Source organism: Gopherus flavomarginatus, chromosome 3, assembly GCF_025201925.1.
Source record: "Gopherus flavomarginatus isolate rGopFla2 chromosome 3, rGopFla2.mat.asm, whole genome shotgun sequence".
NCBI classification, from domain to species: domain Eukaryota; kingdom Metazoa; phylum Chordata; order Testudines; family Testudinidae; genus Gopherus; species Gopherus flavomarginatus.
In genome coordinates, this window is record NC_066619.1 from 30,645,272 (window position 1) to 30,669,194 (window position 23,923).

The 23,923-nt window shown below is 41.6% G+C and overlaps 1 protein-coding gene across 2 annotated transcripts in view; it reads left to right on the forward strand.

The window, feature by feature from the left end:
* The window catches only part of GHR (growth hormone receptor), a 190,908-nt gene that overhangs the window by 65,515 nt on the left and 101,470 nt on the right, over window positions 1–23,923 (forward strand). The gene's annotated exons all lie outside the window — the stretch shown is intronic.

The following is a 23,923-nucleotide window of genomic DNA, read 5'->3' on the forward strand; positions in this document are numbered from 1 at the left end:
AACTTGAATCTGCTTAGGGAAGTCTAGAAGCGACATGGTTGGTTTTTTGTTTTTTAAGTAATTGCTACAGAAATTGTAGCAACACGCTCTCTTCAGAAACCAAGCAATTCATTTCAGATGATTAAGTTAAAAGAAAGAAGGACAGACCCAATTTTCACATCGCCTACCTATGGTATCTGCAACAGGCTGGCTTGCCCCTGGGCTGGAGAGTCTGGGGAAAAGCCAGCTCTGATTTCAAAATGAGCCCCACCTGAGGGGAATAATGTATTTTTAACATAAAAGGAAGCAGGAAGTTGTAAGGAGAAGGGGTATGGTTGAGATTGGTAGAGGCCAGAGGCATGACAGTAAACTAGGGAAGAGGCTGTGCTGAGCCTGGAACTGATGAAAGACAGGAGTGCTATGAGTTCTCTTTAGGACATGCTCTGTTGCCAGTTTGGTGAAGAATGAGTTGAAGGATTCTGGACTGAAGAAGGTAACTGGAACTTTTGTGAGTTTGAAATGGGGCCCTGCTGAAAGGGAAATAGAAGTGGGTGGTAGCCATGGAACTACAGTGCATAGTCTGCATTTTTTTTTTGTGATCATAGTTTAAGTCTAGAAGGGACCAGTAATTGTCTAGTCAGACCTTCTGTATAAAACAGATCAGACAGCCTCGCCCAATAACTTCTGTTTGATCAATAGCGTAACTTTTTTGAAAAGATACACTAATCATGAATTGAGACAGCAGGTGTTGGAGAATCCACCCGTCCCATTCCTAGGTAAGTTGTTCCAATGGGTAATTACACTGAAAAATGTTGATCTTATTTCCAGTCAGTCTGTCTAGATCAGTGGGGCCCAAACTTTTCCTGTCTGCACACCCACTCCATTACTGCATAGTTGTTGGCTCAGCAGAGGAGCTTGGGCTGAAGGCAGAGCTGGGAGCAGAACGGCGGATGGGGGAGAAGCTGGGGCTAGAGGTGGAGCTGACTTGAGGGTGGAGAGGAAAAGAGGGCAGAGTTGGGCTGTGGTTGGGGTCAGAGCTGGTTTAGGGGCAGAGCGGGGCTAGGTGGTGTTCCCTCCCCTCCCAATGTGGGGGCTGGTTGGGTCCCTGATGTGCACCTCCCAAAATGTTCCTCCATGCTACCCTGGGGAGCACACCCCACAGTGTGTGGCCCAGTGGTCTAGATTCAGCTCCCAGCCATTGGATCTCATTATGCCTTTTTCTGTTAAATAGCCATCTAGTCACAAATATCTTCCCTGTGTAAATAATTGTAAGCCATGATCATGTCACTTTTTAGCCTTCTCTTGGATGAACTAAATAGATTAAGCTTCTGCAGTCTCTCTGTAAGTCAGATTTTCCAGACTTCGGATTGTTCTTGTAGCTTGTGACTGGGTCCACTCACCGCTCCAGTACCTCCTCGTGGCTAATATGGGAATTAGCTCTGGTAGCCAGTATGCCTTGCTCTGGTGGTGATCTACCTGTCACTTTTGGACCCATGTCCCTCCAAGTACCGTGATGTCCTCTTCAGTGACAGCCCTCCAGCCATGTCACACTTAGTGCTCCTCACTTCCAGAAGATGTCTCTGTAGTCCTGTTCAGCCGCTTCTCTCAGTGGTGGCTTTAGTCTGCTGCTTAGCCACTTCCTCAGTGGCAAATGGAGGGACTTGGGCTTGCCCACTATTCTGGGTCCCAGCCCAGGGACCTTGTAGAAGACCGCTGCTTGCAGTGCCCCCTCTGACTTTTCAGTAGGTTTCCCTGGGCCACTTCCCTGCAGCCCCAGCACCCTCTTTGCCCTGGTCTGAGAACCTCTGCCTGCAGATCCTTATAGCTGCCTTTAGCCCCCTGGGTCTCTGCCTGCAGCCCTGCTCTATTCAGCCTTCAGCCTGCAAGGCAGCCAGTTCTTCTCCCTCCTCAAGCTCTAGGGAGTGACTGAAGCTGCTCTGCTCTGCAACCCTTCTTATATAGGCCTGCCCTGGCTGGCTGCTCCTTGAAGCCCTTCTTTGTTTGGCTGCCTCCTGTGCAGCATCCCAGGAGGCTCCCCTAGAGCCCAGTGTGGAGCAGGTGCCCCATCACACAGCCCTTTTCTGTATGCTTTGCAATTTCTAGACCTCCCCTTTTGAAACATGGACATAAGAACTAGAGGCAGTGTTCCAATAATGGTCTCATTAGTGCTCTTTAGTCCTCCTTGGTATTTCCTGGCTAATTCAGTCAAGGAACACGTTGATGTGTCAATGACAGTTTCAAATAATATTTTGGATTTTCTTGTATCCAAGACTTGAAAACATTTCATAAAAATGATTTTGTATGCCTCACAACATCCCTACAGTGTGAAGCAGATAATTAACTGTGGCTGGGACTATAGCACCCATTACCCACAAAGCAACCGGGCAGTTGTGTTTATGGATGCAGGGAGCTCTGTCCTATATGTTGGAAGCAATAGTACTTCCTACTTAAAGACTTTGGACTGAATGCTGCTGGACTCACACCCTCTGCAGCCCAGAAAGTTTTAATTGAGTTGAGCTATGTGGTGTGGAAATCATAGAATATTAGGGTTAGAAGGGACCTCAGAAGGTCATCTAGTCCAACCACCTGCTCAAAGCAGGACCAGTCCACAGACAGATTTTTACCCAAGTTCCCTAAACGACCCCCCTTCAAGGATTGAGCTCACAACCCTGGATTTAGCAGCCCAATGCTCGAACCACTGGGCTATCCCTCTCCCTATGTTTTTTTTTAGAGCTGGTGGGAAATGGTATTTTCATCCCACAAACATTTTTGAGCTTTATATTTCTTCCCTGCATCCCTTCCCCCTTCAGAAGAAAGTTAAACCTTTCAAAAAAGTTTGCAAGGAAGAGGCTCAACTAGAATAGCCAGTGGTTAGGGCACTAATCTGGGATGTGGGAGCTCAGAATCAGGCAGATCAAGAGGTGAATCTAGGTCTACCAGGTGAGTGCCCTCATGACTGCACTAGTGGCTAGTCCAGATGGGTCTCTTTTTCTCTCCAATAGAAATTCCATCCTGGACTTGAGAAAGTTTTGTTGACACTGATAGGTTCCCAGGAAAAGTTTAAATGTTGATGAATTTTCATTTTCCAGTGATCCACTGTTGTCATGGTATAATTCCCCACTCTGAACCTTAGCGTCCAAAAGATGGGGTACCAGCATGAATTCCTCTAAGCTCAATTACCAGCTTAGTACTTGTAGCGCTGCCACCAACCAGGAATTCCAGTGCCTGGTACACTCTGGTCCCCCAAAACCTTGCCCGGGGACCCCCAAGACCCAGACCCTCTGGATCTTAACACAAGGAAAGTAAACCCTTTCCCTCACTGTTGCCTCTCCCAGGCTTCCCCTCCCTGGGTTACCCTGGAAGATTACTGTGATTCAAACTCATTGAATCTTAAAACGGAGGAAAATTCACCTTCCCCCCTCCTTCTCTCTCCCCATCCCAGACTCTCCCTGAGAGAGAAAGTAATCCTAACACAGAGAGAAATTAACCTTTCTCTCCCCCTTCCCTCCTTTCTCCCCACCAATTCCCTGGTGAATCCAGACCCCATCCCCTGGGATCTCACACCAGAATAAAAAAAAATCAGGTTCTTAAACAAGAAAAGCTTTTAATTAAAGAAAGAAAAAACAGTAAAAATTATCTTTGTAAATTTAAGATGGAATATGTTACAGGTCTTTCAGCTATAGACACTGGGAATACCCTCCCAGCCTAAGTATACAAGTACAAATTAAAAATCCTTCCAGCCAAATACACATTTGAACTCCGCCCAGCCAAATACACATTTGAACTCCGCCCATCCAAATACACATTTGCAAATAAAGAAAACAAACATAAGCCTAACTCGCCTTATCTACCTAGTACTTACTATTTTGAATCTATAAGAACCTGTATCAGGGAGATTGGAGAGAAACCGGTTGCACCTCTGGTCACTCTCAGAACCCAGAGAGAACAACAACCAAAAACTAACAGCACACACACAAACTTCCCTCCTTCAAGATTTGAAAGTATCCTGTCCCCTGATTGGTCCTCTGGTCAGGAGACAGCCAGGCTCACTGAACTTGTTAACCCTTTACAGGCAAAAGAGACATGAAATACTCCTGTTCTATTAATCCTTAACTATCTGTTTATGACAACTGTTTTGTTAAAAAAATCCTGATGAATGGTTGCTGTATTTGGTCCTTGATTTCATTGCTTGTATGGCACTTTCTGAGCTAGTCTGTCCTGTGATATAAATATACGTATATTTAAGTAGTATTTAGTTCAGGCTGAATGTTCATTCAACCTTCAAACAAACTACTGTGGCCAAAACAAACATCCACTGTTAGTCTATTCTGTTAATAAGAAAACATTCCTCCTGGTGTTGTACCAAAGAGGCAGGGATTGTCAGCTTTGTAAGAACAGGTCTCTGGTTGGTTGAAACATTTTAGTGCATTAAGGGCAGTATGGATTTACTGCCAAACTCCTAAAGATGTTAAGGGGATAGATGAGGACAGCTTCCAATTTATCCCTATCTTGTGTAAGAAAAGCAAAATCTTAGTTGACATTTATCTTAATTTGTTTCTAATAGGAAAAAAAGGACAAAGGGAAGGCTATGTTTTACACATAGGCAGGTTTCTCAGTGTTTCAACATAGCGTGCAAATAACTGTTAACTTTTTCTTTACATCTGTGCTTTAAATGTAGGCTGTTGGTGTCAGTGACTTGATGTAACATTATAAATTTGCCACTAATAAATAGGATTGTTGCTTTAAATACATATAAGGAGACATAGTCCTAGTCCTTAAATACTTACAATCTAACTCAAGGTTTCTTAACCTTTTCCACGCTATGAGCCCATGTTGCAACAGGTGAAAAAAGGTTTTTGACCCCCTCTCCTCCTCACTTTAGCCTGTCAAAGGGAGGTCCTTGGTGTGTGATTTTTGAGTCCTTCTCTGCTTATTGGGGAGGAACTGCTGGAGGTACCAGGTCTTTTGGGGGGTGGACAGAGCAACAATATTTAGTTTTGTAAATAAAGTTTTTGTAATAATAGAAAAGCTACATGAAAGGGGAAGCCCTAGCAACTTTCCTAAATGTGGTCAAATTGTGGAAGTTTGATCTTGTCTTGTGACCCTTAGAGTCCATCAGTGTCCACTGGCAAAGGATCCACTATCCTGTAACAGCATCTCCTGTCAGGCCTGATAAACTAACTACATCTAACACATTGCTGTCATGGTATTTTTCTATAAAGATTGTTTTGTGTAAGATCTCAAATGAGAACTTGTATCATATTGTCATCATAACCAGTGTGATATATGTACAGGTAACAATTAAAAGTTGTAGAGGTGTATTAAAATATGCCCAAACCATGAAACGCGCAGACTTGGTGAACAAGTTTGTCCAACAAAGGAATGCCGATTGCCGTTCTGCCGTGAATACAAGGGGTAGGCCAAAGACAATGGATTACATTTGTATCTGAAATCAACAGGAAGAACAAGTTAACAAAAGGACAAGAAAAGGGGACATGGCACCGGCACTATGGGGAACAAACAGCAAGAATACCTTTCAAAGGTTTACTCAACTATAAGAGGAGGCAGGGAAGGAAATTGTGTAATACATCACTGAGGATGAGAGCAGACGAACTTTGGTCTGTGCCAGAGGAGAGAGAAGATTTCTGGGAGGAAAAGGAAAAGGCAAAGCAATCTGAGGAGAGGGAAAAAGTCATGTCACTTGCCAATTTCTTCCAAGAGAAAATTGACCTGATCCTGTGGGGAGAGAGGAGGAGGGAAGAGTTTGAGGAGTGAGCCAAAAGAGAGCTGGGACTGGGGATTTGTGGTTCAGTTAAATTTGGAGAAGTGGGGTTGTTTAACTAAGGAGACAGGAGAAGTGAAGGGGAGAACAAATTTGTAGTGGAGAGAATTCTGCTGGATATGCTCTGCAATTCCAGAGTAGAAGCAGAGGAATTGCATGTTTTGGGGGTAAGTGAGAGCTGGGGATTATAATGAGAGAAGGACTCAAAGGTGGAAGAGTGGAGAGGATCAGTAGAAGAAGTTATGAACACAGTGTGGACTGGAGGCCACAGAAAGGCTGAGTGATCAGGTGATGGTTAGAGAGGGGGAAACTTGCAACAAAAAGAATAGACAGTAGTGCTTGATGAAGACCCAGTTAAGTCAATAGCCCTTTGGGTGAGTGGTAGTGATAGGTTGGAACTACAGCTTCAGATTGAAAGAAGAGGTGATGACAAAGAAACATGCATTTTAAGGGGTTGGATAGGTCATCAGCACAGAAGTTGGAGCCAAAAGATGAGTATGAAGGTGGGAGAGCAATGAGTTGAAATCTGAGAGGAAGGCTGATGGCAAAGAATTGGGTGGACAGTCGATAACATGGATAAATCCCTGTTGCAGATGGCTTAGTCCAGGGCTCATAAATATTTCTGAAGAACTTTTTCTTTTTCCTTTTGGGATGAGCCATACTGGGCCAGGTATTCTCAAAAAATGTTTGCAGGAAAGGTATTTTGAGGCCTTCTATAAGTCTGCACTGCACATATCAGCTGGTATGAAGTAGAACTACTCTCCATCAAGTACATTTAATATGTTTGTTTGTCATACTGGGTTGCCTCTTTCCTAGGATATAATTGAGAAAGTTGTTTAAATGGGAAGCCAAGGAGATTCCGTAGCCCCTCCTCTCTCTGTGAGCACAGTTCACCCAGAACATTGAGGTTTATCACAAGCTCAGGGTATGGCTACACTTGCACTTCAAAGCGCTGCCGTGGCAGCGCTTTGAAGTGTGAGTGTGGTCGCAGCACCAGCGCTGGGAGAGAGCTCTCCCAGCGCTGCACGCAAACCACATCCTCTACGGGTGTAGCTTACAGTGCTGGGAGCCGTGCTTCCAGCGCTGCGGCGATGATTACACTGAGGCTTTACAGCGCTGTATCTTGCAGCGCTCAGGGGCGTGTTCTTTCACGCCCCTGAGTGCGAAAGTTGCAGCGCTGTAAAGCGCCAGTGTAGCCAAGCCCTCAGACAGAACATTTTTATGGAAGTCTCTTGTTATAACACTGGCAGCAGGCCTTCTGCAGCATGAGTAAAGGAAGGAGCTCTTGAATGTTCTAGCAAGACCTGCCATGAATGCAGGCTACACAAGTGTGCTTCCAAATGATCTGTCCTTCCTTGATGGCACATGCAATTGGCCATGAAGCTGCTACACAATCTCCTCCCAGCGCATGCTGCTGCCACCCTCTCTCTTTCTGGCTGCTGTCAGCCATATTCTCGGTGCTGTGCTGACCCCAGCTCCACCTTCTCTTTATTGCTATTTTTTTCGGCGAGGCTCAATATAAATAATCTCACTTACAGACTATCCTTCCTGCATTGATGCTCATGTTAATAGCTTCCTTTGATTCATTTTGCAACATGTATCCCTGAGCTACATATAAATAGAAATTGTAACAGCCCATCTCTTCTCAGGCATACATTTGTGTGACACAGCATTTGAAAAATCTAAAAATAGCATTTCTCCAGCCTTTCCAGAAGCCTGAAAGAGAAAGTTGGTAGGAATCTAAAGATATAATACTCCAAGGACTGCCACCTAATCCTCATAAGTACTCTAACGTAAGGCCATATTCCAGCTCTATTAAAGTCAACGGAAAGATTCCAGTCAACTTCACTTGCAGTGGAATAGGCTCCATCCTCAAAATGACTCAGGATTGTTGTTCATTTCATTGGTGGAAATGGCCACTCCAGTGTATTCTGACCTCCCAACTAATGCAGGCCATAGTGATTCCTGCAGCAAGCCCACGGCATCTGGCTAAGGTAGAGCTAAAAGACATTCAAGACATCTAGTCTTGTTGTAAAGATTTGCTGTGAATGAGACGCTGTTCCAAAGGTTTAAGCAAGAACATAATTTTAAGCACATAAGTAGTCCCACTGATGTCAATGAAACTACTCATGCCAAAAGTTGTAAGTGATTAAGTACCTTTTTGGACTGGGTCCACTGATCCTAAGAAGAAGGAATCCTCCTAGGGTGAAATAGTGTGAGATTAAATTCCTCAATAAATGCCCCTTTCTACAAAACCCTAAAGCAAAAATCTTTCCCTCCACTTTTCACTATGACTCTCTATGGCATAGTCTATATCTGAACCCTATGTAAATATCCTGTTGCCATTAATGCAGTTTTGTTTAGGGAGTGATTTACACAATATACAACAGAAGTGTGCAGTGTGGATGAGAGAGTTGGATCTGGCCCTGACTCTGTTTCAAGCATGTGCTGGAATTTTCTTGTTCCCTGCAGGCTATATATAGATCAATATTTTAAAGTTTCTCAACTATATAAAATTTGAACAGATAATGAAATGAAGTAGCACATTACAGATCATCAACATCACTTCTTTTCCTTCTGTGCAATGTAGGTGTGCGTGTTCTTAGTAGTAGTTATGTTTACAAGGATGTAAGATGGATGAATTTAGGAATGGCCATACCGAATCAGAGTAGTGGTCCATTTATTCCAGTATCTTGTCATAGACCATGAGCAGTACCAGAGGATTTCAAAGGAAATGCAAGAATATGCAGTGGGCAGTTATATCATATACAATCAATCTTAGCTCCCTTTTATAACTCTTGTTTGGAACTCTGTGAATTTAAAATAGTATTGTCATTTTTTAAAAATTTTATTTTTGTATCTTGTGTAATAGTAAAATTTGAATAAATATATTTATAAAAGTTATCTGAGAAGAAAACTTGGTATCCCTAAAATCAGCCTAAACACTGTAATCTTGCCAGAATATTTGAGTCTAAGTAGCCTTACAAGCTGAAACTGTAAACAAATTGTGGCAATTCAAAGGGTTCTTTGCAATGTAATTTAATATAAATAGTATTTAACTTGTACAATAACAAACTGTAACCCCTGGGGTGATGTAGTGGTTTTACCTGATTGGCAAGAGTTCAGCTTTATTTCCTTTCTCCAAGGGTAATTAGAGGCAGAATGTTGCAATCTTTTGTTGATCGGCACTCTGGTCCTTTGTTAGAAAAAGTAAAGTGTTTCTGAAAAGAAATCTGTTCCAAAGAATCAAATCACAGTTTGATGCTCTCCCTTTGTGGGACATTTCTTTCTTCAAAGAATGGAGTAGTGTGGCTTCTTGCTATTTAAATATCCACTTACTTTTTCCACAGTTGGTTGTGGCTGTATCGAAGAGCCAAATATAAATATAACTGTTTGTGTCACTGGCTCTAAACTGCAACTTTGCAAACAAACATTGTGCCAAGGTGAAGTTTTGCTAAAAACATCATATGGCTGCGAAGTCAAACACCCAAAAATGAAGAAATGGAAGAATTGAGATTGCCTATGCAACCTTAGTTCAGTCCATTATTCATCTGCATTATGATAGTCCAGGGGTCCCCAACACATTTTCATCTAAATACGCCTGTGTCCTGGCCGGCAGTTGAGCATTCGCCAAATTTCTGCAGTGTTTCGGCGGCAACGCCTCTCGAAGTCACTTGTCGGTGGCAAGTGGCTTCATCAAGAGGCGTCGCTACCGAAACGCAGCTGAAATGTGGCGGCATTTCGGCAGATGCTCCACTGCCGCCACGGTCTTTCATCTGGCGCCCGCCAGACGAAAAGGTTGGGGACCACTGTGATAGTCTTTATTCACATGATCACATACTGTTTTTTCTACAGGATCCTTAACTGTTGAGCATATAACTTTGCAACTTCAGGTTCTTTTTAATGTAGTTTTATTGTGTTTATTAGACCTCAGGTTTAGGTAAGCCTGGAATGCAGGTGCACAACCTTCTTGCTTTTGCTAGGAAAATCTCTCTCTCCAGTTTTCAGATTTTGTCAGTTTTGCTCTTCTCTCTCTGGGTTAATATTTGTTTAGCATCATTACAAACATGTGGATGTGCCTCACTCACAGCTACCCAAAAGGCATGCCCTGAAGTGTAATTCTTGATTTCTTTATTAAACTACTGATTTTCCTCGGGGCCTGTTGAGAAGAGGCTACCATAGTATGACAAATGAGGATGGTGTATTTTTCAATCATGGTAAGTGTGACGGATTGGACCCCCCCCTTTTGGACCCCCTGCTGGGTCCCACTGAGCCTGCTTATCTCACCAGCCTGGGTTTCCCTCACTCTGTGCTGCTGTGACCAGCTCTCAAGCCCCTTTCCAGCACACGCACAAGAAGAGACACACCCAACTGTAGAATCACCCAGAGTCTGCAGTCAGCTCTCTGTGGGGGGACTCAGCTAGGGGAATCGCCAGCGCTCCTGTGTATACACATCTGGAGTGTAAACCCAAAATTATATTGTCTTACACTGTATAGAAATGCATATAGCATAAGCTCATGAAATTAGCCTCCTTCCTCAGTGTGAATTGCGCAAACTGGGTTTTTTGTATATCAAGAATTACGTTTATTAACTACAGAAGGTAAATTTTAAGTGATTTAAGGGATAGCAAACAGAGCAAAGCAGATTACTGAGCAATAAAACAAAACACACAAACTAGGTTTAATACACTAAAGTATTAAACTAAATTACTATAGTGATTTCTCATCCTAAATGTTGTTTTAGGCAGATTGCAGAGTTTCTGCAGCTCAGAGTTCCAGTTATTTCCCTTCATAGGCTACATCCCTGTTTCAGTCTGGATGCTGCCCCTGCCTTTCCCCAGCTTAGTTCCTTTGTCTCTTGGGGCGCTTTCTGCAGTCTTTCTTCTTGGGCTGGGAGGCAATGGAGAAGAGCCCAGATTGACTAACTTCCCACCTTAAGTAGGATTGACATAAGGCGGGAATCCTTTGTTTCCAGTGCAAAAATACCAGCAGTGTACAAGGTGGTACTCCATACTAGGTGACATCATCACATGACCCTGCAATGTCAAAGCAATATCCCAGGAAGCTTCTCGGGAAGCTGGGAGGTTAGTATTTTCAAAGTTCTATGATCCTTCTTAAATGGCCCATTCAGGCTGATTGTGTATTTTTTTAACTACATGGGGGGGGGGAGGGGGAAGGAAGCAAAATCTGTGGAATTGTGGGGGTTCTGCTAACCCTAAATTTCTTAAAGCCAAATATTGTAGTTCTTAATTTAGCAAAACTGTCCCTGGAGACATTGAGGCTCCATATAGGACAATAGAATATGCCCTCAGCAGTCAGTTAAGCCTGAATATATTAGTACAATTTTTGTTTAGGTTTTTATTTTTTTCATGGACTTTTTTTGCTGTTGGCTATTTAAGGAATCCTAACTATTATGAGATATGATCTCTCTATTCCCACCAACTGGAATTACTGTAAGAGAAGCAGATCTGATGATTTGTCACCATAACTGACTGACTGAAACCCTTAACAAAGCCCATAAAATATATGTAACAAGAAACAGAAATTTTAGAACCTGCACACCCCAAGAGATACTTTGAACATTTGTCACATTTGTTCATTTAAATAACAAAATTACTTCTGTATACACTCCTGGAACCAGTTGTACCCTTTTCATTGGTTTTCCTGAGCGAACTATTTCTGCTTTCCTCATGGGCCTTTATCTTCCTAAATCAGGGGCGGGCAAACTTTTTGGCCTGAAGGCCGCATCGGGTTTTGGAAATTGTATGGAGGGCCAGTTTGGGGAGGGGGCATGCCCCTCCCGCTTCTTGCCTCCTGATGGCCCACCTCCAGGACCCGTGCCCCATCCAACCATCCCTTTTCCCTGTCCCCTGAATGCCCCTGGAACCCCTGCCCCTGGCTGCCCCCTGGTGCCCCATCCAACCCCCCCTCCTTCCTGACTGCCCCCCTAGATCCCTGCCCCTATTCAACCCCCCTGTTTCCTGCCCTCTGATTGCCCCAACCCCTATCCACACCCCCGCCTCGTGTCCACTACCCTGAATTCTTCTGCCCTCTGTCCAACCCCCCCTGCTCCGTGCCCCTTTACCGTGCTGCCTGGAGCACTGGTGGCAGGCAGCGCTACAGCCATGCACTGTGCCGCACAGAGCACCGTGTCAAGCTGGGCTCTGCAGTGGTGCTCCGGGGGACAGGGAACACCAGGGGAGTGGCTGGGGGCTAGCCTCCCAGGGCAGGAGGTCTGGGGCCAGGCAGGAGGGTCCCGCGAGCCGGATGTGGCCCACGGGCTGTAGTTTGCCCACCTCTATCCTAGATACATTTACTCTTTGCTTCTACTGTTCTAATCAGAATCAGGCAGTAAATCTCTATCCCCATGCTCAGGAATAACTTAATTTCTGTGTTTAATTGATAGACTCTTTTTAAGACATTGGTATAGAACCACTTCAGACTGTGCTTCTCTGCCAAAGATCAAGACTGCACTAATATATTTGACAGTTCTGAACATAAATTCCTTGCAGCATTTGTCTTTCCTAGCAGTATGCCATTCTAATCGTACTGGGTCTGTGTATGTGGACTCTTTTGAAACAGAAGTACCATTTCTTGAGATTAATGGTTACCAAAAAGCAAGTGTTTCAGTCTTCTGTGGCAGTTAACCTGTTATAGTATGACACATCAAATCATGTATGGCAGTGGCACATAACCAAGCAATTTATACCTCACGTGGGCATTGAGAAATGTCTCACCTCAGCGTCCCTGATGTCTCTTGGCTATTCAGATCTATGTTAATGTGCTTTGCCAAAGATAACGTTGAATGCTGTGGCCTCACCAACAGCAAATGGCCAAAGGCATTTCTACCAGCCATTACTGTTTGAGAGGTCCAGATAGACCCTATTATTATGCATTGTTTGATAGTCTGCTGGCAGCCTTGCTTGGTGGAGGGTGGTGATGCAAATTACTATTTCAAAACGCATTCCTCTTCCCACCAACATGACTTCTGTATTGCCCAGGTTCAATTTATGCCAGCTGTGCTCCATCCATTCACAGCAAGTCTACATTACAAAATTAATTGAATCAGTTTTACATGTGTGAAAAAACCACATTCCTAATTGACATAAGTTTCACCAACAAGTGCCAGTGCGGACAGGGCTATGTCAGCGGGAGACATTCTCCTGCTGATCTAGCTACTGCCCCTAGTTGGGGATGGTTTAATTATGTCGACGGGAGAGCTCTCTCCCATCGGCATAGAGTGGCAACATGGGGGGACCTTACAGCAGTGCAGCTGTAAGGTATGTAAAATAAGACACAGCCTCAATTTCACTGTGTTTTAAGACCTAAGATCAATTAGTGTTTTCATGAATGTTGCTCATTGTGACTGTAATTACATATAAACATGATTCAAGTTTGCATTTAAAGTGCTATACGTATATTGGGAGTATATGAAATAACTTAATATCTTCCAAACATTAACGATACCTTTGTATTTATTGTAATAAGGTCTCTTTAAAAACATAACCATGAATGCCTCTATATGTATTTGTGCATTGACCTGTTTCTTGCACTCTCAAACTTGTGTGAACTGTTTAAAAAAAAAAGGGGGGGGGCAGTGGGAAGCAGTCATACTGTTTTTCCAAAGCCACAAGGTAGAATCAAGTAACTGGGATGCCCCTTGCAGTTGGTCATGTATGGAATGAGAAGAGATTCCATGCGTGATTGCATAAGTAAGACTAATAGCCTTGTGATTAAACTGCAATCCTAACTATTCAGTAATGTGGTATAAACGTGTCGATTAAGTGCAGGAGAGCCAGTTACGCAGGGCATTTTGCTGCTTGATTCACATCAAAGCAGAGTTACCAAATATTTCAGCATCAACACAAGGTCAATGCGGTCGGGGTGGCTTTTAAAATCTGAAAAGTAATCTGAAAAGAAAACGCTGATTTATAACCCACCTCAACCTCCACAGTCTGATCATAAATCATGCCATGTGTCTAATTTGGTACTTTATAGTGAAAACACTACCAGGCATAGTGCATACTACCATGAGTAGTCCTCATGAAGTCAGTGGGATTATGTGCAGTAGTAAGTGGTAAACCTGCTAGTTAAGTGTGAAAAGGATCAGGCTGTTAACTTGTAAATTCCTCAGGGCAAAAATCTTGTAATTTTGTCTGTAAAGCACCAAACACTCCTGTGGTGCTGTATAAATAATAAACAAAATAATAGGAATATACAGACACCTGGTTTCCCAATTTAATACTCAAAGCAGGTGAATCTGCTTCAGAGGTTTTACGCCTTCTTTAGCTTAGAATATAGTGCTGTGAATTTCCTGTAGGTGAGGGTCATGACATCGATCCATCCAGCTCAGCATCAGTTTGGCAGCCACTCTATCTCCCCATCAAGAGACCCTTCTATTTATAACACATGAAGTACAGTGTGGTGCCAGGGTTTTATGGGTTGATAGCTGCACTTCTTCCATCTTTCATGACTGAACATAAAGGTTGTGATACATAGTTACTAATTCACTGATCTTTGGTGTTTCAGTGGTGATTAATGTGCCATTTCACATCTGCCATTGCTCCTTAGTTACACTGGTTGAAGAAGACTAATAAACGTACAGAAGATACAGCTCAGTGTTAATATTTGAAAAAGCAAGTAGATAGAAGACTACTTAATGGTTAGCAATATCTAAATTGCAAATCATTTTGGATTATAGGTGGTTGTAATTATTTTTCTTCACTGTGCTACAGCTATATTCCGTGATCTTGAGGTCTCCAATCGTTCAGTCCTGGTCTCACTGAGAGCTTTGTTGTGAGAGTTCAAAAGCTGCTACTTATTTCTAGTACAAATTTATATAAAATATCAAATCAGATTCTCATCCTTAGTTGACATAAATCTATTTAACTTTGTTGACTTCAGTGGTGCTATGCCAGTTTATACCACCTAAGGATCTAGCCCATTATCTTTCCTGTATGGCTATGTATTAAGTAATACAACTCTTGAATGCAAGAGTTACTGCTAGGTAATTTTCTGTAGCTTGCGTCGTCAGACTGACAAGGTATGAAGCTGCAAGGCAGTGGATAATCAGCCCATCATTCAGTATGTAAGGGGTCTGGCTTTATAACTGGTAGTGCCAAGAAACTCTTTAATGATGGTCTAATGCTTACCTAAAATATTTCTTCTGTATGCTATATGGGACATGGGATTTGTTTACACACCCAAGTTGCACCAGTTTGACTTTCAATTGCTTTAAAAAAACAATTTAATTGAACCATTGCAAACTCCTGTGTTGACACACATCAGTTTAAATTAGGCTTACTCAGGATAGTAAATTACAGGTGCCACACTTTCTATTAAACCTGTGCAACTTTGTAGTACAAGCCATAGAAAATATAGGAGAGTGGGGTGTGGAATGAAAAGGTTTTATTTGGTACTTGTTTCTGATGACCAATAGAATTCTCTGATGACTTTGCTACTTATGAGTAAATGTGGTCTTCCCAAACTCATGCCAATAAAACCCTTTGGCTGTCACTTACCATCCATGTCAATAACTTTTGCTTAATAATATGTCAAATCTTCTTATGCAGACTTTAATCTGATTAGTAGCATGTGAAAGAATTTAGCATGAATTTAGTGTTTATAACGCATTTTGTTTCATGTTAATCCACCATTAAGCAGTTCCACTAGTCCACATAAATTCCAGCTTCCTGAACTTTATTTTATGGCCTCTGGAAGGTGCTGGCACTAGAGAAAATAAATTCAGTGTCGCTATTTAAAATGAACCACCTAATGACACCCCTCCCTCCATCTCATTTACTTAAGGTTCACTGGAACAGTCCAGGTGTTGATTTGAAGATAGTATTTTTAAAAAATCGTGTGGTAGTTTCAAAAACACAACCTGCTCCCACTGAGTTAAATTAGAGTTTCATCAGCCTTCAAATTTAACCTTTTAAATTTCACTTACACTAATTGTTGTATCCTTAGCTATATCTATTGTTCATGTCAAGCTTGGAAAAGTTTGGAGACATTGTATGCTGACTTCATAGTGGGTGCAAATCCAGTCTTCCATTATCCTGATCCCACACTGTTCTCCAAAAAGTGCTTCCATGCTTGTTTGTTTCCTGCAATATTTAAATGCCATAGTGATCAACATTAAAAAGGCTTAAGACTGAATGTTGGCCATAGCAGTAGAAGTAGCTTCCTCTAAGGTTCCGGTCAAATGGAGCAGTGAAATAAATGCATTACTTTAAGTATGTGAGTAGCCCTATAAGTTGCAACTTATTTTTAAGCGCATACTTAAGTACGTTGCTGGATGGGAGTCTAATTCTGCTTTTGTTACTGTTACATAATTTTGTGTCTGTAAGGTAATTTTGCTTGTGTTCCCATTTCTGAATTGTGTTCCTAGGACTTTATCCTACAAGGTGCTTAGCACTCTGGTTCCAATCAAGTGGAATAGTTAGGCATGTGCTTCACTTTAAACATGAGAGTGGGACTGCTTGCATGCTTAAAGTCAGGAATTCTACAAAACATTTTACAAATACATTCGAAGCAAGAGGAAGACCAAGGACAGAGTAGGCCCGTTACTCCGTGAGGGGAGAAAAGCAATAACAGAAAATGTGAAAATGGCAGATGTGCTAAATGGCTCTTTTTGTTTGTTTTCACCAAAAGGGTTAGTAGCGATTGGATGTCTAACATAGCGAATGTCAGTGAAAGTGAGCTAGGGTTTGAGGCTATTATAGGGAAAGAATAAGGTTAAAAATTACTAGGGCTGTCAAGCAATTAAAATTAATTGTGATTAATTGCCCGATTAAACAATAACAGAATACCATTTATTTAAATATTTTTGGATGTTTTCTACATTTTCAAATATATTGATGTCAGTTACAACACAGAATACAAAGTGTACAATGCTCACTTTATATTTTTGATTACATATATTTGCACTGTAAAAAACAAAAGAAATAGTATATTTCAATTCACCTAATGCAAGTACTGCAGTGCAATCTCTTTATAATGAAAGTTGAACTTACAAATGTAGAATTATGTACAAAAAATAACTGCACGAAAAAATAAAACAATGTAAAACTTTAGAACCTACAAGTCCACTCGATCCTATTTCAGCCAATTGCTCAGACAAACAAGTTTGGTTACAATTGCAGGAGATAATGCTGCCCACATCTTGTTTACAATGTCACCTGAAAATGAGAACAGGCATTCGCATGGCACTGTTGTAGCCAGCATCGCAAGATATTTAGCCAGATGTGCTAAAGATTCATATGTCCCTTCATGTTTCAACCACCATTCCAGAAGACATGCGTCCATGCTGATGATGGGTTCTGCTCGATAATGATCCAGAGCAGATTTTCATCATCTGAGTCAGATGTCACCAGCAGAAGGTTGATTTTCTTTTTTGGTGGTTCAGGTTCTGTAGTTTCGGCATCAGAGTGTTGCTCTTTTAAGACATCTTGAAAGCATTCTCCACACCTCATCCCTCTCAGATTTTAGAAGGCACGTCAGATTCTTAAACCTTGGGTCGAGTGCTGTATCTAACCTTAGAAATTTCACATTGGTACTTTCTTTGTGTTTTGTCAAATCTGCTGTGAAAGTTTTTTTAAAATGAACATGTTCTGGGTAATCATCCGCAGGGCCAGCTTTAGGATGTGCGGGGCCCGATTTGAAAGAGATGCCGCTGAAATGCCACTGAAGAGAGCGGCAGCGATTGAGCTGTCGCCGAAGATAGCGGCGATTCGGTGGCAGGTCAATCGGTTGCCGCTGTTTCTGGCAGCACTTCGGCAGAGGGTCCTTCCTCGGCAGCAGTTATCTTCCAAGGCCTTACCTTGTAGGGTCCCTCTTCTGGATGCTACGGGGCCCGATTCACAGGAATCAGGGAAATCAGCCTAAAGCTGGCCCTGATCATCCGAGACTGCTATAACATTAAATATATGGAAGAATGCAGTTAAACCGAACAGGAGACCTACAGTTCTCCCTCAAGGGGTTCAGTCACAAATTTAATTAACATATTTTTTTTTAATGAGAATCATCAGCATGGAGGCCTGTCCTCTGGAATGGTGGCCGAAGCATGAAGGGGCATACCAATGTTTAGCATATCTGGCACATAAATATCTTTCAGTACTGGCTACAAAAGTGCCATGAGAATGCCTGTTCTCACTTTCAGATGAAATGGTAAATAAGAAGCAGGCAGCATTATCTCCCATAAATGTAAACAAACTTGTTTATCTTAGTGATTAACTGAACAGGAAGTAGGACTGAGTGGACTTGTAGGTGCTAAAGTTTTACATTGTTTTGGTTTTGAGTGCAGTTATGTAACAAAAAATCTACATTTGTAAGTTACACTTTTGTGATAGAGGTTGTACTACGGTACTTGTATGATGTGAATTGAAAATACTATTTCTTTTGTTTATCATTTTTACAATGCATAAATTTGTAATCAAAATAATATAAAGTGAGCACTGTACACTTTGTATTTTGTATTGTAACTGAAATCAATATATTTGAAAATGTAGAAAAACATCCAAAAATATGCAGTACATTTCAGTTGGTATTCTATTATTGTTTAACAGTGCGATTTAAAAATGCAATGAATCGCGATTCATTTTTTTTAGTTAATTGCGTGAGTTAACTGCAAATGACAGCCCTAATCATAATGAATTATTTTAAACAAGAAGCTAAGCAGCTGCTAAATGTTCCAAGTGCATTCAGGTGGAATACATCTGCTCTGCTGTCAAATGTACAGTACATGACAGTTAGTGGATGACAGAAGGCAAAGCATAGAGCTTGGAAACAGTTTTCTGCTTCTGTGTCAAATGAATACCCAGAACAGGCCCCTGCATCCATCTGTACAATTTAGCACTCTTTTGCAGGAAGAAGCCTCCTGTCTTGCTACCTTTCAATCAGTCTTTGGTCCTGCTCAGTTGACCTGTTTCTCCCTGTCTTCTGTTGAAGTGGGGACGTCCGATTAAGTATTTGATGAATCCATCCATAAAAGAAAGATTTGCTCCTGGTCAAATTACTGAAGGTATATAGTGTGAATGGTGATAGTCCTAATTTAGCTGATAAACTATCTGAAGTCTGTGGAGCTTGATCTTGAAGTGAGGCTTTCCAGCAGTTAAGGTCAGTGACTCTCAACTTTCCAGACTGCAGTACCCCTGCCAGCAGTCTGATTTATCTTGCGTGCCTCTCACTTAAAAACTATTTGCTTACAAAATCAGACATAAAATACAAAAATGTCACAGCAAGCTATTACTGACAAATTACTTACTGTCTCACTTTTATCATATAGTTGTAAAATAAGCCAACTGGAATATAATTTTTGTACTTACATTTCAGTGTATAGTATATAGAGCAATATAAACATGTCTGTATGAAATTTTACTTTGTACTGACTTCTCTAGTCCTTTTCATGTAGCCTATTGTAAAACTAGGCAAATATCTAGATGAGTCAATGTACCCTCTGGAAGACCCCTGCATACTCCCACGGGTACATGTAGACTTGGTTGAAAACCACTGGTTTAGGCCCTAAACTTGAGGTGGGGAGTTAAATTATACAAAATCTAATCTGAACAGAAATGTTTACATGGATGTAGGTTTTTTCCAGTTTCAATAATTAAAGCTGTTAGTAATAGTTGAGAACCTCTTTTATCAGAGCTGATTTAACTTATTTGAATCTCTTCCTTATTATGTTAGAAGTCTGATTAATGGAAAAAATGCTTTTATTTCACTGTTCAGTTTACTGATAGGTTGTGTTTTGTGATAATCCCAAAATATGGGCTAAACCACATATATTTTATGAGACTTGCTCAGTATTGCATTCTGGGTTTTTCTGGTTAAAGTCACTGGGTGGGTTGGTTGGTTGGTTTGCAAGGCACAATTTCTAATTCCACAGAATTATTTTTCATTCTTTAGTGTAATGGATTATAACTTGCAATATATGTACTGCAGCTTTTTAATACAAATTCAGTTATTTCTGTCCTTTAATTCAATTGGGTACATAATGATGAAAAAGCTTCTGTTAAAACAGCCATTCATTCAGGCATTGTTGGTTAGTCAATCCAGACTTCGGTGTCGTTTGGGAGTGATGTAACTGTTTGGGTCTGTAACCATTTTAATTTGTGTAGATTTGAAGGTCTGTAACTCATTTTAGCTGGAGAATTGTTCTTTCTTGTTGGCATTCTGTGGAGCAAGGGTGAGCAGGCAAAATGCCTTCACCTAGTACTTTGGGCAGAATTTGTATTTCATTATGCAAGAATAGAAACGAGACTTTCTTTGCTATCACAAGTCTTGCCATGAGGTAATTTGTGAGGAATGTATAAATACTCTGCAAGAATTACACAGAGCTTTTCCCCGGCAAAACACTGCAAGGCTATATATTTAAACTCAGTAATAAATCTCCTCCTTCTCCCATAAATGTTACATATATCTTAAATGCAGCATAGCTCTGTGCTTTAAAGCCCCTGCCATTGCATGTATTTTTCCCCCACACTCATAATCATTGGTAATGGAGGTATTTGTATGCGTTTATCTTTACTTGTACGTTTTCTATGCCTTTCTCCTTGCCTGTCATTGCCTAGCAGCACAGAGAAAACTAAACCTTCCTCCCCAAATCAGTTCTACGCTCTTAATAATAATTTTGTTTAGCTTATGGCAAATAAGCTATGTATAAATTTTCAGGAACCAAGAACTTTAATAGGGTAGTCTCAGTACACTGAAGCTGACTGCAGTAGAAGTGACCCTATGTTTTAAGTTTGGAGAGTTGATGCTAGTAGCAAAGGCAAAAAGCTTTTTGTGCTAGGCGGAGGTCAGTATATTCAGAACAAACTAGCTTTCTGAAGTCCTTTTCCCTTTTTCTTATGAGGTCCCAGGGATTCCCCAGATTCAGAGGTCTGACTCTAGAATAACATTCTTGTTAACAGAGTGTTGAGATGTTATATCTGTCCATTACGGAACAGTGTTACAAACCATGCTGTAAGCTAAAAACTGTGCTAGGTTTCTTGTCTCTAGCATGGTTTTGTGTACTGATTTCTAGTTTGGGTCACCCCTGCGTACACCGACAGCATTAGCACTCTACTAGCAAAAGTCAAGTTTAAATCTCCTTGTGGCTATCCTCATTCTGGCACCGGTATAAAAGGCCCAGAAAGAGAAATTCTTTCCCTTTCTATAGCTCCTGGCTCCCTTTCTCTGTTGGCGCAATTAGCCCCAGCTGACCCATATGAACATTGCCGGGTGGCAGGGATTCTTGGCACTCACTGTAGTGAGGACAGTCAGCTATTGTAACTCTTCTTGCTGGTTTTAACCCTCTCCTCCATGCCCACTGCAGAGTTTATACACCTTACCACACAACTTCCCCAAGATACTGTGCATTGCAGTTGGGTTTTTTTTATCTACTAGGCAATAGGAGCCTTCACAGTGGAATTTGTCTTCTACTACGCTTAATAGTATGTCGTGGAAGGAACCATTTACTGGACTATGTAAAGGGTTGTTTTTTCTGAAGCTGGGGGTGAGGAAGCAGTCTGAGAAGCCATCTCTTACTAAACTAGTGTTCCAGCCCCTGAACAGTGCTGTCCTTGTGGGAACCGATTTGCGAGACAGTCATCAGTGTCGCAGTCTGCTGTCACTTCTAGATATCCCTGTGGGGATTTCTACTAGGCAATGGCTCTCTCTAATGAGAGGGCAGCTGCCCTCTCATTAGGAACGGTTTCTCCTGAGAATGATCTTCTGTTCCAGGAACAGTTTCATGGTGTGTTTTTTGTTTTTACTTCAGCTCTTAGAACAGATCTCTCCTCTCCTTCCCCTCTGAGATCATTCTCAAGGTGTCAGTGCCAGAAGTATGGCAGCATATCACTGTTTGTAGCCACTCTTTGACTCTCCAGGATAGTTCTCCTGGAGAGGCGGTTACCAAACCCCTTTGGTGCTGCAGGTGTACGCTGTGGACACGAGTGAAGAGCTCAGTTCCTATTGCCTTCAGAACTAGAATTCCTTTTTGGTTGCTATTGGATATCACAGCTCCTTCAAGGAGGATCATCTCCCATCATACCTTCCCTCTGACACACCTCTGAGACACATGAAGGCAGGTTGCAGGCATGCATAAGAGAACAATTTGGCAGGAATCTGAAGTAGCGCTCTGTGTAAGCGTAAAAGTATGTCTTTCTCACCAACAGAAGTTGGTCCAATAAAAAATACTGTCTCACTCACCTTGTCTGATTAAATTCAAACATTCAAAGTGTGCAATAGAGGGATTGTCATCCTGTTTAAAATTCAGATTGCAGAACAGCCCTAATGATGAAACTGCTAAAGTGACTCCATAATGAATGTCTCCAGTAGTCCACTGAGCTGGGATGCACAGTTTTTGTTCTCTGGAGTCCCATACCATAGGACACGGTGCTGGCCCTGGAACATTAGATCAGCCTTGGCATTTGTTTGGGAGTTGAACCCCTTATTTAAGAAAGTGTTTAGTAATATCCCTAAAAACACTGGGTATCTATCTTATGGACTTAAATGGCCCCATCACCGTAGTGTCTGAGCACATCACAATCCTTAATGCTTTTATCTTCACACCACCTCTGAAGTTGGTCAGTGCTATAATCCCCATCTTACAGAGAACTGAGGCAAAAAGACAATAAGTAACTTGCTTGAGATCACATAGGAACTCTGTAGCAGGGCAGCGAATTGAACTTGTGTCTTCCAGGTCCCACACTGGCAACATAACTGCAGGGCCAGCCTTCTTCTCTATTTTATTAGGTATGGTTACGCATAGATTCTAATGCTAGAAGGGACCCGTTGTTATCATCTGGCCTGATCTCCAGTATAACACAGGCCATAGAACTTCTGCAAGTAATTCCTAGAGTAGATCTTTTAGGAGAAAAATCCAATATTGATTTAAAAATTGCCAGTGATAGAGAATTCACCACAACCCTTGGTAAATTGTTGGAATGGGGTTAATTGCTCTCATGGTTAAAAATGTACACTTTCTTTCCAGTCTGAATTTGTCTAGTTTCAATTTGCCACCACTGAATTGTGTTATACCTTTCTCTGCTAGACTGAGGAGCCCATTTTCAAATATTTGTTCCCTTTGTGGGTACTTAGACTGTAACCAAGTCATCCCTGAACCTTCTCTTTGTTACATTTAAGAAACCAAATCTAATTAGTTTATTACTATAAGCCAGTGATTCTCAACCTATTTACCATTGTGGACCGTATATGTGTGTGACCCACAATGTGCTATGTGGACTGTATCCAATAATACCTCTATTGCTCAGTTGCTAGTAGGGCTTTGTGCTGGTCTCTTCCTTGTAAGGACAAGTGTTTGAAGTTGCATAGTCAAGTCACTAGGTTAATGCCTATGAGCATGCTCAGTGTGAATTAAATATTACTGGAGGCTTAAGCAGTCTCATTCTGAGTTGGTTGCTCATAAATTTGTCAGCAAGTGCTGTGTCTCCTCTCCATCCAGTCTGCCTCATGAATGCTTCAACAGTATGTTCCCTGTAAGTGCAGGGATTGTATTTTTCTCACCTGTCCTTGACCTCACTGCTCTGTGGCCCTGAGGATGTCACATGGGCAAAACTCTGTGCCAATTGGGCTGCAGGTTGAGAACCACCGCTGTAAGCTTTGTTTTCTAATCCTCTAATCATTTCCCTGGCTCTTCTTTGAACCCTCTTCAATTTATCTTTACTGTTTTTCTGGTGATGCTAACAATATAGTAGACAACATAGCACTGGAAGTCCACTAAGATAAAGGAGAGAAACCAGCAGAACTTTTGAGAAACGTGAACTACTGCAAATGAAACAAAATCTCTTCCCCTTTAAAAATGTGTTACTAACATCTCTTATTTTCAGAGGGAATGCAAGATAATCCTTTCATTTCATTCTCAAAAGGCTGTGAGGGGAAAATGTGGGGAAAGAGCATTCCTGGAATATAGGTCAACACCAGAAAATCCCTCATTGCTCTCAGTATGTATTAAACGAGCAGTCCTCTGGAAGTAGTATTTACTGTCTGTCACAGAGAGCAATATAATGTAGGACTTTGAGGCAATAAAATGTATTATAACATGCTTCCTTCATAAACTTTTGCTTTAACTCCATTCAGAAATTAAACTAGTTGATATATTAAACTGTTTGTAAATGTAATGAGACGAGTTCATAAAGAATCTGATTGTACTGTCTC